Genomic DNA, 13889 nt, shown 5'->3' with positions numbered 1-13889 from the left:
ACTGAGTTTCCTGGATGTTTCAGGACAAGAGTATACACACCCAAGAATGTATTTCATTGCATATATATCATTTGGATTTTGATTAAAATATGAAATTATGTCTATTTGGCAGAGTAATCACTAGCTGAATAGAAACAGAACCTTTATTTATAACTTCCAAGCTTGTAAAGGAAAGGGGAAGAGTAATAAAAAGTCTTTTATTCCAAAATAAAATAAGACTGGGAAAAAAACAAGGTATGAGACACATAAATTACAAACATGTGCAATTATGCCAGTAATTTATGATAAATATAAATAGGTTAAATGTAGCAATTAAAAGAAAAACTGTCAACTTTAGGTAGAATGAACTAGTCAATAGTAGACCAGTGCTCTCTCCTAGACCAATTTTAAAGCCAGGTTAAAAAAAAAAATAGAAATCCTCTGACTGAAGATAGCTGAGGCAATTATAATTGGAGACTTCCAAGAAGTAACCTCTGAAAAGTCAAATGACCTTTATGCAGTGCTCATGAAACACACACAAAAAGGAAAGTCCAGGATATACTAGGGAAGGAACTTGCCGACTATTAAAGATACAAATGAGCCAAAGATGGCCTCTGACTATTGGTCTCTAGGCTGTTTATTTCTTCACTACAGGATGAGATCCATCAGCTCAAAAGCCTAAATTGCTCTAAACTCAATTATTTTTACACATCCAATAATTTTAAAAATAGCTGAAACAATCAAAAGTTTTAGTCATTGAGAGCCGGCCTGCTTTGAATACTCCATAAAACCTCTCTAGACAGTTACTACCCACTGACAGCTCAGGGTCTTTGGAGTTATAAGGTCCCAAGCTATCCTTTGGAGCTTTCTGACCCAGAGATTCCCCACTTACTGCTCAGCCTCCTCTCCAATTCTGTCCCCTAGGAGTTCCCTTGCCCTCCTCCTCTTCTGGATGGTGATCCCTACGCTATACACCTCTGGACTTTCTATGTCTTTCTCATGTCACCCTGTCCAAGGCCACCAGTAAAGGCTGTTATGTGTTACTACCTCTTATGGCCATATCTTTTAAATTGATTAGCCCCAAATCAAAGCCCTCAAACTCCCTACATAAATGAGTGACTCCAGGATTTCAGCTAAAAACTCAGGAAAAGTATAGTGAATCACTGGTAGGCTCAGCCTTACTAGGGCTCAGATTGAGACAGTCCCTGATTAAATTAAAGTAACAATCTAACACTATCTACTACTAGTTCAAAGAAGGGTGAGCCCATTTTAGAAGGAAAATAACCTCTAAATAGCTTCAATATGTAACTTATGTCATTCAATAAGAAATTAATAGATATACCCTGGAATCAGACAACAAAGAGAAATAAAGGCCATAAAAATTGGCAAAAAAGAATTCAAATTTTCACTATTTGGAGAGGACATGATAAGCTATATAGAAATCCCAAAAGATTCCACAAAAAAATTGCTCAAACTAAGGCATGAATTCAACAATATCACAGGATATAAAACCAATATGCAGAAATCTGTTGCATTTCTATACACCAATAATGAAAAAGCAGAAAAAGAAATCAAGGAATTAATCCCATTTACAATTGCACCAAAAACAATGAGATACCTAGGAATAAATCTAACTGAAGAAGAAAAGGATGTGTCCTCTGAAAACTGTAGAAGACTTATGAAAGATATTGAAGAGAACACAAAGAAATGGAGAAGCATTACATGCTCATGGCCTGGAAGAAGAAACGTTGTTGAAATGTCTATACTACCCAACACAATCTATACATTTAATGTAACCCTTATCAAAATACCACTAGCATTCTTCACAGAACTAGAACAATCTTAAAATTTGTACAGAACCACAAAAGATCCTGCATAGCCAAAGCAATTGTGAAAAAACAAAAATAAAAAACAAAACAAAACTGGAGACATCAAATTTCTGGATTTCAAGTTATATTACAAAGCTGAAGTCATCAAGATAGTATGTATTGTACTGGCACAACAACAGACACATAGATAAATGGAACAGAATAGAAAACCTAGAAATGAACCCATAATTGTATGGTCAACTCATCTTTGACAATGCAGGTAAGAATATCCAATAGAGGGCCACCTGGGCAGCTCAGTCAGGTAAGTGTCTAACTTCAGCTCAGGTCATGATCTCATGGTTCGTGAGTTCAAGCCCTGTGTCAGGCTCTGTGCTGACAGCTCAGAGCCCAGAGCCTTCCTCGAAATCTGTGTTTCTCTCTTTCTCTGCCCTTCCCCTGCTCATTCTCTGTCTTCCAAAAATAAATAAATGTTTAAAAACTTAGAAAAAAAAGAATACCCAATGGAAAAAAGACAGTCTCTTTAACAAATAGTGTTGGGAAAACTGGACAGTGACATGCAGAAGAATGAAACTGGACCACTTTATTAAACCATACACAAAAATTAATTCAAAGTAGATGAAAGACCTAATGAGAAGCAGGAAACCATCAATATCCTAGAGAACAACACAGGCAGCAACCTTTTTGACCTCAGCTGGAGCAACTTCTTACTAGACACATCACTGAAGGCAAGGGAAACAAAAGCACACATAAACATTGGGATTTTATCAAGATAAAAAGCTTCTGCACAGCAAAGGAAACAATCAAGAAAATGAAAAGGCAGCTGACTTAAGGGAGAATATACTTCCAAATGACATGCCAGATAACGTGTCAGTGTCCAAAATTTATAAAGAAAGTATCAAACTCAACACCCAAAAAACAAAGAATCCAGTGAATAAATGGGCAGAAGAGATGAATAGACACTTTTCAAAAGAAGACATACACATAGCTAATAGATACATAAAAAGATGTTCAACATCACTTATTATCAGGAAAATACAAATCAAAACCACACTGAGATACCACCTCACACCTTTCAGAATGGCTAAAATTAACAACACAAGGAACAACCAGTATTGGCAAGATTCAGAGAAAGGGGAACCCTCTTGAGCTGTTGGCAGGAATGCAAATGGTGCAGGCACGCTGGAGAAGAGTATAGAGGTTCCTCAAATAACTAAAAATAGAACTACCTTCTGATCCAGCAATTGTACTATTAGGTATTTACCCAAAGGATACAAAAATACAGATTTGAAGGGGTATATCCATCCCAATGTTTACAGCAGCATTATCAACACTATCCAAACTATGGAGAGAGCCCAAATATCCATGAACTGATGAATGGATAAAGAAGACAGGTTATATATACACAATGGAGTATTACTCAGCCATCAAAAAAGAGTGAATCTTGCCTTTTGCAATGGCATTGATGGAGCTAGAATATATTATGCTAAGTGAATAAGTCAATCAGAGAAAGAAAAATACCATACGATTTCACTCATATGTGAAATTTGAGAAACAAAACAGAACACATGGGAAGGAGGGGATGAAGAAAAGAGAGGGAAACAAGCCACAGGAGGCTCTTAATGATAGAGAACAAACTGAGGGTTGATGGAGGGAGGTGGGTGGGGAGATGGCCTAGATGAGTAATGGGTACCAAGAAGAGCGCCTGTGATGAGCACTGGGTGTTATATGTAAGTGATAAACCACTGAATTCTATTCTTGAAACCAGTATTGCACTATATATTAGCTAACTAAAATTTAAATTAAAAAAAGAAAGAAATTAACAGACATATCAAAAGTCTATATCACTGAAATCAATGAAAAAAAAACCAATAGAAACAGATACATAACTGATAATGACATTATAATTTTCTTGTCAAGATTTTAAAACAAAACAGATTAAATTGTGGAGAAATTACCAGAGGATTTTAATCCTTAGGAAAGCACTAAAGAGAAATCCCTCCATTGACAATTTCCACGTTGAAAATTAGTCTAGATGTAATACATATGTAAATTAGAAGCCCAGAAGGATAGGACAGAAATTATGGGGAAGATGCAACATTTCAGAGATAGTGACAGAATCTTCTCCAACACTGATGAAAGATACCATGTCACAAATTCAAGGATCTCTGAACAATCCTAAAGAATAATATATGTGGGGTGCCTGGGTAGCTCAATTGGTCGGGCTCTGTGTTGACAGCTCAGAGCCTGGAGCCTGCTTTGGATTCTATGTCTCCCACTCTCTCTCTGCCCCTTCCCCACTCATCCTCTGTCTCTGTCTCTCTCTCAAAAATAAATAAATATTTAAATATATATATATATATATATATATGTATATATATATGTAAAGGAAATGGCACGCAAGTACATGAAATCAAACTGTTGAAAAGTAAAGGAAAACAAATATTTAAAACTAGAGAAATAAAGATGCATTACCTACAAAGAAGATTAATAAAACTGATGGCTTTCTTCTCCATGGAAATGATGGAAACAAAAAATGATAAAAATATATATTTAAAATTCTGAAAGAAAAAGAAATGCCACATGAAATTCTATACTCAGTGAAAATGTCATTCAAAAATAAAGATGAGATAATGATGCTTTTAGATAAAGAGAGAATCTTCCACCAACAGCCTGAACTAAAATAAATCTACTAAAGAGAAATGTTCAAACAGAAGGAAAATGATCCCAGAACCTAACATATAATTGCAGCCTGGAATAAAGAAAAATAAAACAGGTATATGATTATGTAGATACAAATGAATAAAGACTAAATATTGACTATGCAAATTAATGATAATAATTGTGATGTTCAAAATGTATATAGCATTAAAACACATGCCAAAAGCATACACCCACACATTTACACTTATAAAAATAAACAAATACACTCACAAAAATGGCCAGAAAATGTAAAATAATAGCAATGGTTTAACTGCCCTGGTTTTTTCATGAGTTTCAAGTAATGGGATTTGAATAAGCAATTTTAATTTACTTTTTATGTATTTCTAAGCACACAAAACAGACAAAAATCACTACCTCACCGAGCTGGTTGGAAAGATAAACGTTAAAATTACTTAGAGAAATCTAAGTGAAATAATTCAGACAGAAAAAGACAAATGCCATCTGATTTCAACTTACACATGGAATCTAAAAAATGAAGAAACAGACTCTTAAATACAGAGAGCAGACTTGTGTTGGCCAGAGAGGATGTAGGTGCAGAGATGAGTGAAATGTACCAAGGGGATTAAGAGGTACAAGTTACAGTTATAAATAAGTCACAGAGATGACAAGTACAGTACAGGGGATGCAGTCAATAATATAATAATGGTGTGTGGTGACAGATGGTGTCTACCTAGGGTGAGTCCTGGGTACTGTGTGGAATTGCTGAATCAGCATGTTGTACACCTGAAATTAGTAGAACACTGTATGTTAATTATACTGCAATAAGAAACTTAGAGCAGTAAAACACATAGTAAAGCAGATGGCAATAAATCTAAGAGACGTGTTACCGCCAAAGGACGAATGCACACATAGACACATACAAATATTCAAAGATGCTGATTACCAAACAAGAACAGCAGCTCCTGCTGTTTACCTTACAGAATGTTGTTCAAAGAGCCAGGTTTCCCACCACACATGCCCAGCCCACCCCACCCAAACCCCCAGCAGATCTGGGTACTTTATGTGTTAATATTAACCCCCCCCGCCCCCCAGCCGGTGGATGGATGACCAGTTCTGCCAGGGGACTTTACTGGCGTTAGGACTCAAAAGCCCTGTACCCCAGGAATCCCTCAGTCTCAGGCAAATCGGGACAATTTGTCATCCTACAACTTTATAAAAATAAAACCGTATGTTCCCTCATCCCAGTTGCTTTACAACCAGGCTGTCACTCTTGAAACCACTGTTGCCCTGAAAAGTTACGCTTATCGATCAGAGCATCTGCCTAATTCAAAGTTAGAATAAATAACTCCCTTGTAAGTCATGGAGAATAAGAATAGACCTGTCTCCATGGCATAAATGTAAACAGTATAATGACATACATTGGATTGTTACCACTCAGAGTTATTAAAATAATCTCACATATCTCTCACATTACTCTCTGGTTTTTTCTCCTTCATATTGGCTAAAAATATGCCCCACTTCTTATCAGAATTCTCTCTCCTGAGAATGGTCCATTATCATCCGTTTCAATGCATCTGGGGTAGGGTTTGCCATAGTTACCGTTTTCTGAGCACGTATCACCAGGGGGTAGATGTGTCACACATATAATCTTATTTAATTCTCAAAACAATCCCACAAGCTATGTATTGTGACTATTTTAAAGGTGTTATTAACTGACCTTCAGAGCGGGTCAGTAATTTGTACAGGGCCAAACACCAGGGCCAAGTCAGGGCGGGAATCCATGGTTTGCCTATTTGTAAAGTTTAGTTTTTTAATAATTTCTCCTGAAATTTACTTTGAGAAGTTTTATGAGTCATCAAACATGAGATTGAGGTTTAAAAGTGATTAATTCTTCTAACCTCTAGTTTTTGTTAAATACCCCTTTCCATTCTGAGCTGAATAGACTTAAATAATATGATCTAAAGTGACTTAAATTATGCATCCATTTTATCTAGGCATACAAATGTCTCTCCACTATACATTGCTCTCTAAATAGAAATTGCTTTAGATAAAAAAATTTTAATAGTTGAAATAATTATATAGTTTCTAGGTGAGTCATTCTGCAACTTTTAGTCTTTGGGAAGATTCCATATTTCTGATTATCTGCTATGGAATGGTAAAATTGCAGCTCATTATTAAGCATTTTTGTACTCATCCCATTAATATATTTGTACATCAGACCTACAGTTAAAGTTCACCCTAATACCAAAGATGTACTTCAAAGTTTATATTCGGGCCTTTCAACAACCTCATCAGGCATTTAAAAGACTGAATTTAGGAAAAAGATCTGTTAATCAAATTTAATTTAAGTCCACAAATATATACTGCTTTCCTCCTTCCTATGCAGCAGGCACACAAACTGCTATCAGAAATACAGAGGTCAGCGATGCCTGGGTGGCTCAATTGGCTAAGTGTCAGACTTGGGCTCAGGTCATGATCTCACAGTTCTTGAGTTTGAGTCCCGCATCGGGATCTGTGTTGACAGCTTGGAGCCTGGAGCCTGCTTTGGATTCTGTGTCTCCCTCTCTCTCTGACCCTCCCCTGCTCACGCTGTCTCTCTCTGTCTCTCAAAAATAAATTAAAAGGCATTAAAAAAATTTTTTTAAGTACACTTCTCTGGAAGAGCACTGTAAAATGTATAGAATTGTTCAATCACTATCGTAGACATATGAAAACTAATATCACACTGTGTGTTAAACTAGAAAAGGAAAAACAAAAGAAGGGGTGGTATCTAAGCTGGATTTTGAAGGGTGAATAGAAAATGTTGTCATTTGGAAAGCCCTTGTAACTATTCTGATTTGATCCTTCCCCTTCCCTTTATTTTCAAGTTTGGTCAGTGAGAGTAATTCAGATATCCTACATAGACTCCATCCTTCCTCGCCCTTGGCCTTTTCTCATACATTCAATTCAGAATCAACTGCTATCATCCTGCTTTGCCTATATTGCATGCATCCTATTAGACCACCATCAGATGCTACCACTGTTTGAAAATTTCCAGTCACAACTGGGCATGAGCTTTCCCTCCCTTTGGAAATAACACCTAGTTCCTATGTTACCTAGTTATCAAAATTCCACTTTGTGTTTGGGTTATTGGGATAATCAATCGATCTTTCTGAATAGATGGTGTGCTTTCTGAAAATGTAGGACAAACTTTGTTAATATCAGCACCTCCCTCTCACATTTCTCCACCTATCACTGACCGAAACACTTAGCCCCATGTCGGTAACACAGTAGGGGTTTCCGTAACTAGAACCTCTTTGGTAAAGGAAATTCCGTCCGAGAAATGAGTTACAGTAGCCCTTGTTAGGAAAACATCAGGAGAGGTGTTTACTCCCTGCAGTGAGCATATTCGTCTTATGGAATATAAATGAAATTTTAAATAAAATCCAATATTGAAATGTACTAAGATGTCATCCATTTAAATGGCTCATTTCATAAGAAACTAATACTTCATTAATGCTTAGGTTCTGATTTTCAGTCAGAGATGGAGAAACTGGAGACTTCCTTTCGTGATTTGTCTCCAGTGCTCTTGGCTAATTTTAAGCTCTAGAATATAGAGGAGCTCCTGACTCTGTCTGGGATCTAGATAAGAGAGCAAGATCAGAAAAAATGTCAGAAAACCCAAGGAAAGAAAAAGAACAAAAAAGATTTGAATGTTTCTGAGTGGCCAAGAAAAGAAAGTGCTTGGGGGAAAAATCGGGTTTTAGGAGGAGGAATAATTTAGCAAAAGCACAACAATAAGTTGATTTCAGCAGGGAAAGAGGGAAAATAAACATTTTTTTGAAAGATGAATAGCTCAGAAAATGTCAAACAACTAAAAGCACATAATATTTAAAGTTAGAGTGGGGTAGTAAGCCCAGGAACTAGCTTAGCCAGTATCTCCAAGGATCCCATAAATGTTTCGTGTCTCATCCCTAACAGATCACAGTACTCATTTATTGTCTCAACTTCCACAATGAAAAACCTGAGGTGTTCTCATTTCTCTAATTTACTTTAAAAAAAACCTGAAATTTGAAGTAAAAGAATACTATACATTCCTATATTTTCCTTAAATCATGCAGAATCTGTAATTCCTATTACAAGTCTTGGCAGTCTTCCAGGAAGTAAAACAAAACAAAAGGAATGCTAAAAGAATTTCTTCATGAACTTAAATTATGCATTACACTTCAGTGCATGGAACAGCTCCTTTTAAAATTAAATATCTCACTAAAGCTAGCAGAGAAGGTTGATGAAAGATGTAAACTTCATACTCAGGGTCATTTCTTACTTTATCCTTTTGATTATGTTCTTTTCCATGTCCTCACATGATTTTTTTTAAATGAGAAAGATGGAAAATTACTTAGAAAAGAGTTATAGTTGTATCCATCATTAAGCCACTTTAAATTTATGTTTAAGAACTTTGATCCGAAGATCTTATAAGATGAAGATAAATCCAGAGAATTGCTTGAGCAATTTCAGCAGGAGCAGCGACTAAAAGTCATAGATAACCAACTATAGCTAGGAAATTCTCTCAGTAAATCTCAGATTGAATTACTTCTTCCTTCTTTATTTCGTGACATAAAATAAAGTACAATATTGTGTTCAGGGCTTGGGGAGGGGTATCAAAAAGGTAGACTTTCCAATTCTAGTGTATTAGTTACGGTAGATCTACCACTATAACTAATAAACCCTAAAATAGATAATGGCGTAGCACAGCAGGCCTTGATACCAGTTCCAGTCCAGTGGAAAGGCCAGTGGAGTGTCCCGTCTCCATGCAGTCATCCAAGGACCTAGGCTATCAGAAGCTCTGCTCTCACGAGCATATGGTTTCCAGGCTTACCATCTCCACTGTGGGCAACCACAAGAGGAAAAGAGCACGGAGGAGCGCAAGTGTTTATGGGTCAGGTCTGGAAGTAAGACAGATGACTTTTGCTTACATTCGCTAGTCAGGTGGCTGCACACGGAGGTGGGCATGGGTTTGCAGAGTTAGGAGACGCTTCTGAAGAGTTATTCCATACCGTGGAGGAGGAAGAACTAGCTGGAGGACATCTTGTCATCTCAGCTACGATCCTGTAAGTCGCCAGAAGGAGCACCAAGTGCAACTGCTTGTCAGTAGATCTGATACTTGGAGTAGGCAATCTAGAATCAGTTAACTTCAGAATATGCCTTCAAGTTCCTTATCTCTTGTTTGTAGATGCAAAGTGGATGCTTCTTGAAAAATAATAATTGAAGAATCTGTCCATATACTTGAAGCTCTGAGCAGGACTCAGGAAGACTTCCAATACAGAGTTACCACAGACCCCATTACAAAAGCACAAATGATCAACTTTGGGTTAAAGATGGGGGGCCGAGCACAAGCGTCAGCCTCTCTCTCTTTAATCCAAAGTAGTAGAAATGAAAGAAGAGATATGAAATGTTAAGCTATGATAGGCAGAGGTCAAAGGTGGGAAAACACCAGAATTATGGATGATAGTAAGACACGTTGGTAAAGGGATCAGCAACCCAAACCCTACTGGGCATGAGTGAGTCACTTCTGATGACTCTCTGGAACACATGACTTTGCCTTGACTTCTGAGATTGTTACCAACCTACCTAACACCCTTCAATAATTGCCAAAAACAATATTCTCTCAGCCTATTTATCTATTTTTACCAAAACAGGGCATATGATGTTATACTGTCCTTTTCCATTTGCACATTTTATGTCATTGGAGTATTATTTAAATGCTTCATGGGATACATCATGTCAACTTACCATAAAATATAGCATATTGCAGTTAAAACAATACCTACATGTATTCTATGATCTAGGCTCCATCCTCATTTTTTTTTAATTTTTAAAAATCTTTATTCATTTTTGAGAGACAGAGAGAGACAGAATGAGAGTGGGGGAAGGGCAAAGAGTAAGGAAAACACAGAATCCAAAACAGGCTCCAGGCTCAGAGCCTGAGGCAGGGCTCGAACCCATTGAACTGTGAGACCATGACCTGAGCCGAAGTCAGCAGCTTAACCAACTGAGCCACCCAGGCGCCCCTCCGTTCTCATTTTTATGTCCTATCTTATGTAGACCTCACAACCGTGCTACACAGTGGGTATTTTTATTATTATCCTCAACTTAAAAATGTAAAAACTGAGATTCCATGACATAATGTACCTTTTACAAGATCATATGTTGATTCCATTTTTATTTACCTGCTCCTACAATCTATGTCAAACTCAACTCCATTTCCTAAATAATAACTGCATTTCCAGCCTTCTTTTGTGCTCTATCTTTTAATTCTGCCACAAAATTGGGAAGACAAAAGCAATTCAGTTCAGCCTGGGAAAGAAAATCACATTTATCAGCCTGCACCAGAAGATGCAGTTTATTGGTGCCCCCAAGCTAGCTTTCAGAAAATACTTCCACATGATCTACGGCTAATCCAGAAATGGCCTAAAAAACTGGATGGCTGCCATGCAATGAATCCAAGAAGAGAGCTATTTTAAAGTTCTCTTCTTGAACAACAAATAAAATAATGCAGCCTTCAAATGGTTGATTTTTTTTTAATAAGACAAAACTGAAAGTAGAGTTTAGTCTGCTCCACAGAGAAAGCACTGACTTTACTTAACAGACTTTAGGAGTCTGTTTATTGTTATATTATATTATATTATATTATTATACATAATGCACATTTGATTGTGTTAACTCTTCACCGACATTTTGGTGTGCAGTTAGGGAAGGTATTCTCTTGCCAGAGGTTATGCTCACAGTCACCCAATAGAAGTATTAGAACCCTATCCTTTCAGTTTAAAGTCCTCACTTGTTTTTTTTATTTTTTTATCTTTTATTTTTATTTCTGAAAGAGAGACACAGAGTGTGAGTAGGTAGGGGCAGAGAGAGGGGGAGACACAGAATCTGAAGACAGGCTCCAGGCTCAGAGCTGTCAGCACAGAGCGTGACACGGGGCTCAAACCCACAAACTGTGACATCAAGACCTGAGCAGAAATTTGATGCTCAACCAACTGAGCCCCCCCAGGAGCCCCTGAAGTCCTCACTTTTTTGATTACTCCTAGCAATCTTGCAATTTCTCTCCTGTCCTGCACGTCCCAGGGAACCTCATTATTTTTACAGATGTACCTGTCTGTCTGTTGGGTTAAGACAGTAAATAAAGAATTTGCATTTTATACATAAATTCTTGCCTCATGCAAAAATACTGGCAAATACCTTAAACCTTGAAACTTTCCCAGAAACAGAAGTCATCAAAAAGTGTTCAGAAGACAAAATTGGGAGCACCTTACCAAACACTCAGTGACAGCCTATTTGTGATAAACACCACAGGAAAAAACAGAGAGGAACGAGATGTCAAGAGCCCAGTGTCCAGCAGAGGGGATGAGATAATTACAAATTACTCTAACACAAGGGAAGTTAAAAGGTGTCATAACACAGAAACACGAAATGTGACATGTATACTTGAAAGAGGGAAAGATTGTGTTTATCTGAAGGGCTGATAAAAAAATCTTTGGGAGAAAGTTACATTTGAAATGGGCCTCATCGAAGTGATATAATTTCTGGGACTAGAAGTGAAATGGAACACGTGTGGCCCATTTCAATGGGGAGAACGTGTAATCCAGCTGAAGGAGAGCTCCTGCACAGAAGACCATGAAACACAAGATTGAGGGACTCCAGAGTTTGTATTTAGATTCATTGAAAACTTTTATATGAAGAATAATATATTTAATATACTGGGGACTCAGAGAAGATAAATTTTGCTCTATACTGTTTAAGTTGGTTTGGAAGCAGCTTCTGTTGAGGATAAGGAGAAAATAAGGTTGTATCTGCTTTCTAACATAACAAAGATCTCAGTGGGGAGGGGAAAGGCTAGTCAGGAGAGTGGATATATTTTGGAAGTAGAATTTGCAATACATAGAAAATTCGCCGAGGCCCCTGAGTGGCTCAGTTGGCTAAGTGTCCAACTTTGGCTCAGGTCGCAATCTGGCAGATCTTGACTTTGAGCCTTGTGTCAAGCTCTGTGCTGACAGCTCAGAGCCTGGAGGTTACTTCAGAGTCTGTCTCCCCCTCTCTCTGCCCCTGCCCCCCCTTGTGCATGCACTTTCTGTCTCCGTCTCTCTCTCTCTCTCTTTCTCTCTCTTTCTCTCAGAAATAATAAATGAAAAAACTTAAAAAAAAAAAAAGAAAATTCACAAATTGAGCCCAGAAATTGAATAGGCTTTAGAGAAATTAATATACCAGATTCAAAGAGGGCTAACTCTTGGAAATTTTGGTAATGGTAACATACTTTACCTATCTCTAATATCTTCTATTAGAGAATTTTAATGTTTCTTCCTTTCATCAATTTAATTACTTTCTCTGTATCCTTGTAGTGTGTCCATTTTCCCAAGCAGGAATTCCAGGTGCAGCAAAGCCACACCGCCGGGCAATGTAATGTGCTCCAGACGGAGCTGAAGCTCCCTGGCCTCATCCTCCAAATGGCAAACCACCAAATCACTTCGTGTTTTCTCAGAAAGATGTTTTAAGTGTACTTGTGGAATTCTTACTTGAATAGTTTCCATTTGGGAATGGATTAATTAAGAGACAAGTAGAAATCCTTTGTATCATAACAACCTCTGCAGGTGGGAAGAAAGATCAGTATTTTAGCTTTCCACTTCTGAACTCATCCAGTTCAGATTTTTAACACCATTTATTAGACAATATAATTATTGTGCACTCACTTTGGAATGTGGGTTGGCCTTACTGAAGGAGAGGCAGCAAAGCACCGCATAGCATTATAGTGTGGTCTCTGATACCAGTCTTCTCCGGGTTCAGTTCCACTTCTACCATTCTACACCTGTGTGACCTTGGGCAAGTTACTTGACCCGTCTGTACCTCAGATCCTTAGTCTATAAAACTGAGATGATAATAATTGTACCTGCATTTTAACACCCTTCTGAAGTTAGAGGCACTCTTACCTGTACCAATTAGAAGAGTGCTTGTCACATAGTATGTGCTCAATAAATGTTGAGTATAACTGTTAAACATCCTGTTGTCACAAATAGACAGTAAGCTCCTTGAGAATAGAGAATGACTTTCGTAGTCTGTTTTGAACCTCCTAATGTTACCAACCCCTCAAGACCAGGTTCTTGAGCCTCAGTGTCATAAAAATGAACACTGAACTCAAGAGACAGAGGTGAGGAGTAGGGAAGGGTCTTTCAGTCCCATGGTCATTATCTTGCGCTCAATACTTTCTGGTGGACACAAGACAATCACAGGATGCCTTTGCTCATGGTCAATATTTTCTAGGCCTCCTGGAAAATAGAAATACTTATGCAATCAGGGTTTAAATTATTACTTCTAATTTTGCTCAGATAACCATTACTCCCTAATACCTGTTATCTCTCATTTGTTCTCTTTTCCAAAAAGAGGTAT

Source organism: Suricata suricatta, chromosome 4, assembly GCF_006229205.1.
Source record: "Suricata suricatta isolate VVHF042 chromosome 4, meerkat_22Aug2017_6uvM2_HiC, whole genome shotgun sequence".
In the NCBI taxonomy this organism is placed as follows: domain Eukaryota; kingdom Metazoa; phylum Chordata; class Mammalia; order Carnivora; family Herpestidae; genus Suricata; species Suricata suricatta.
This window is presented reverse-complemented; position numbering follows the sequence as displayed.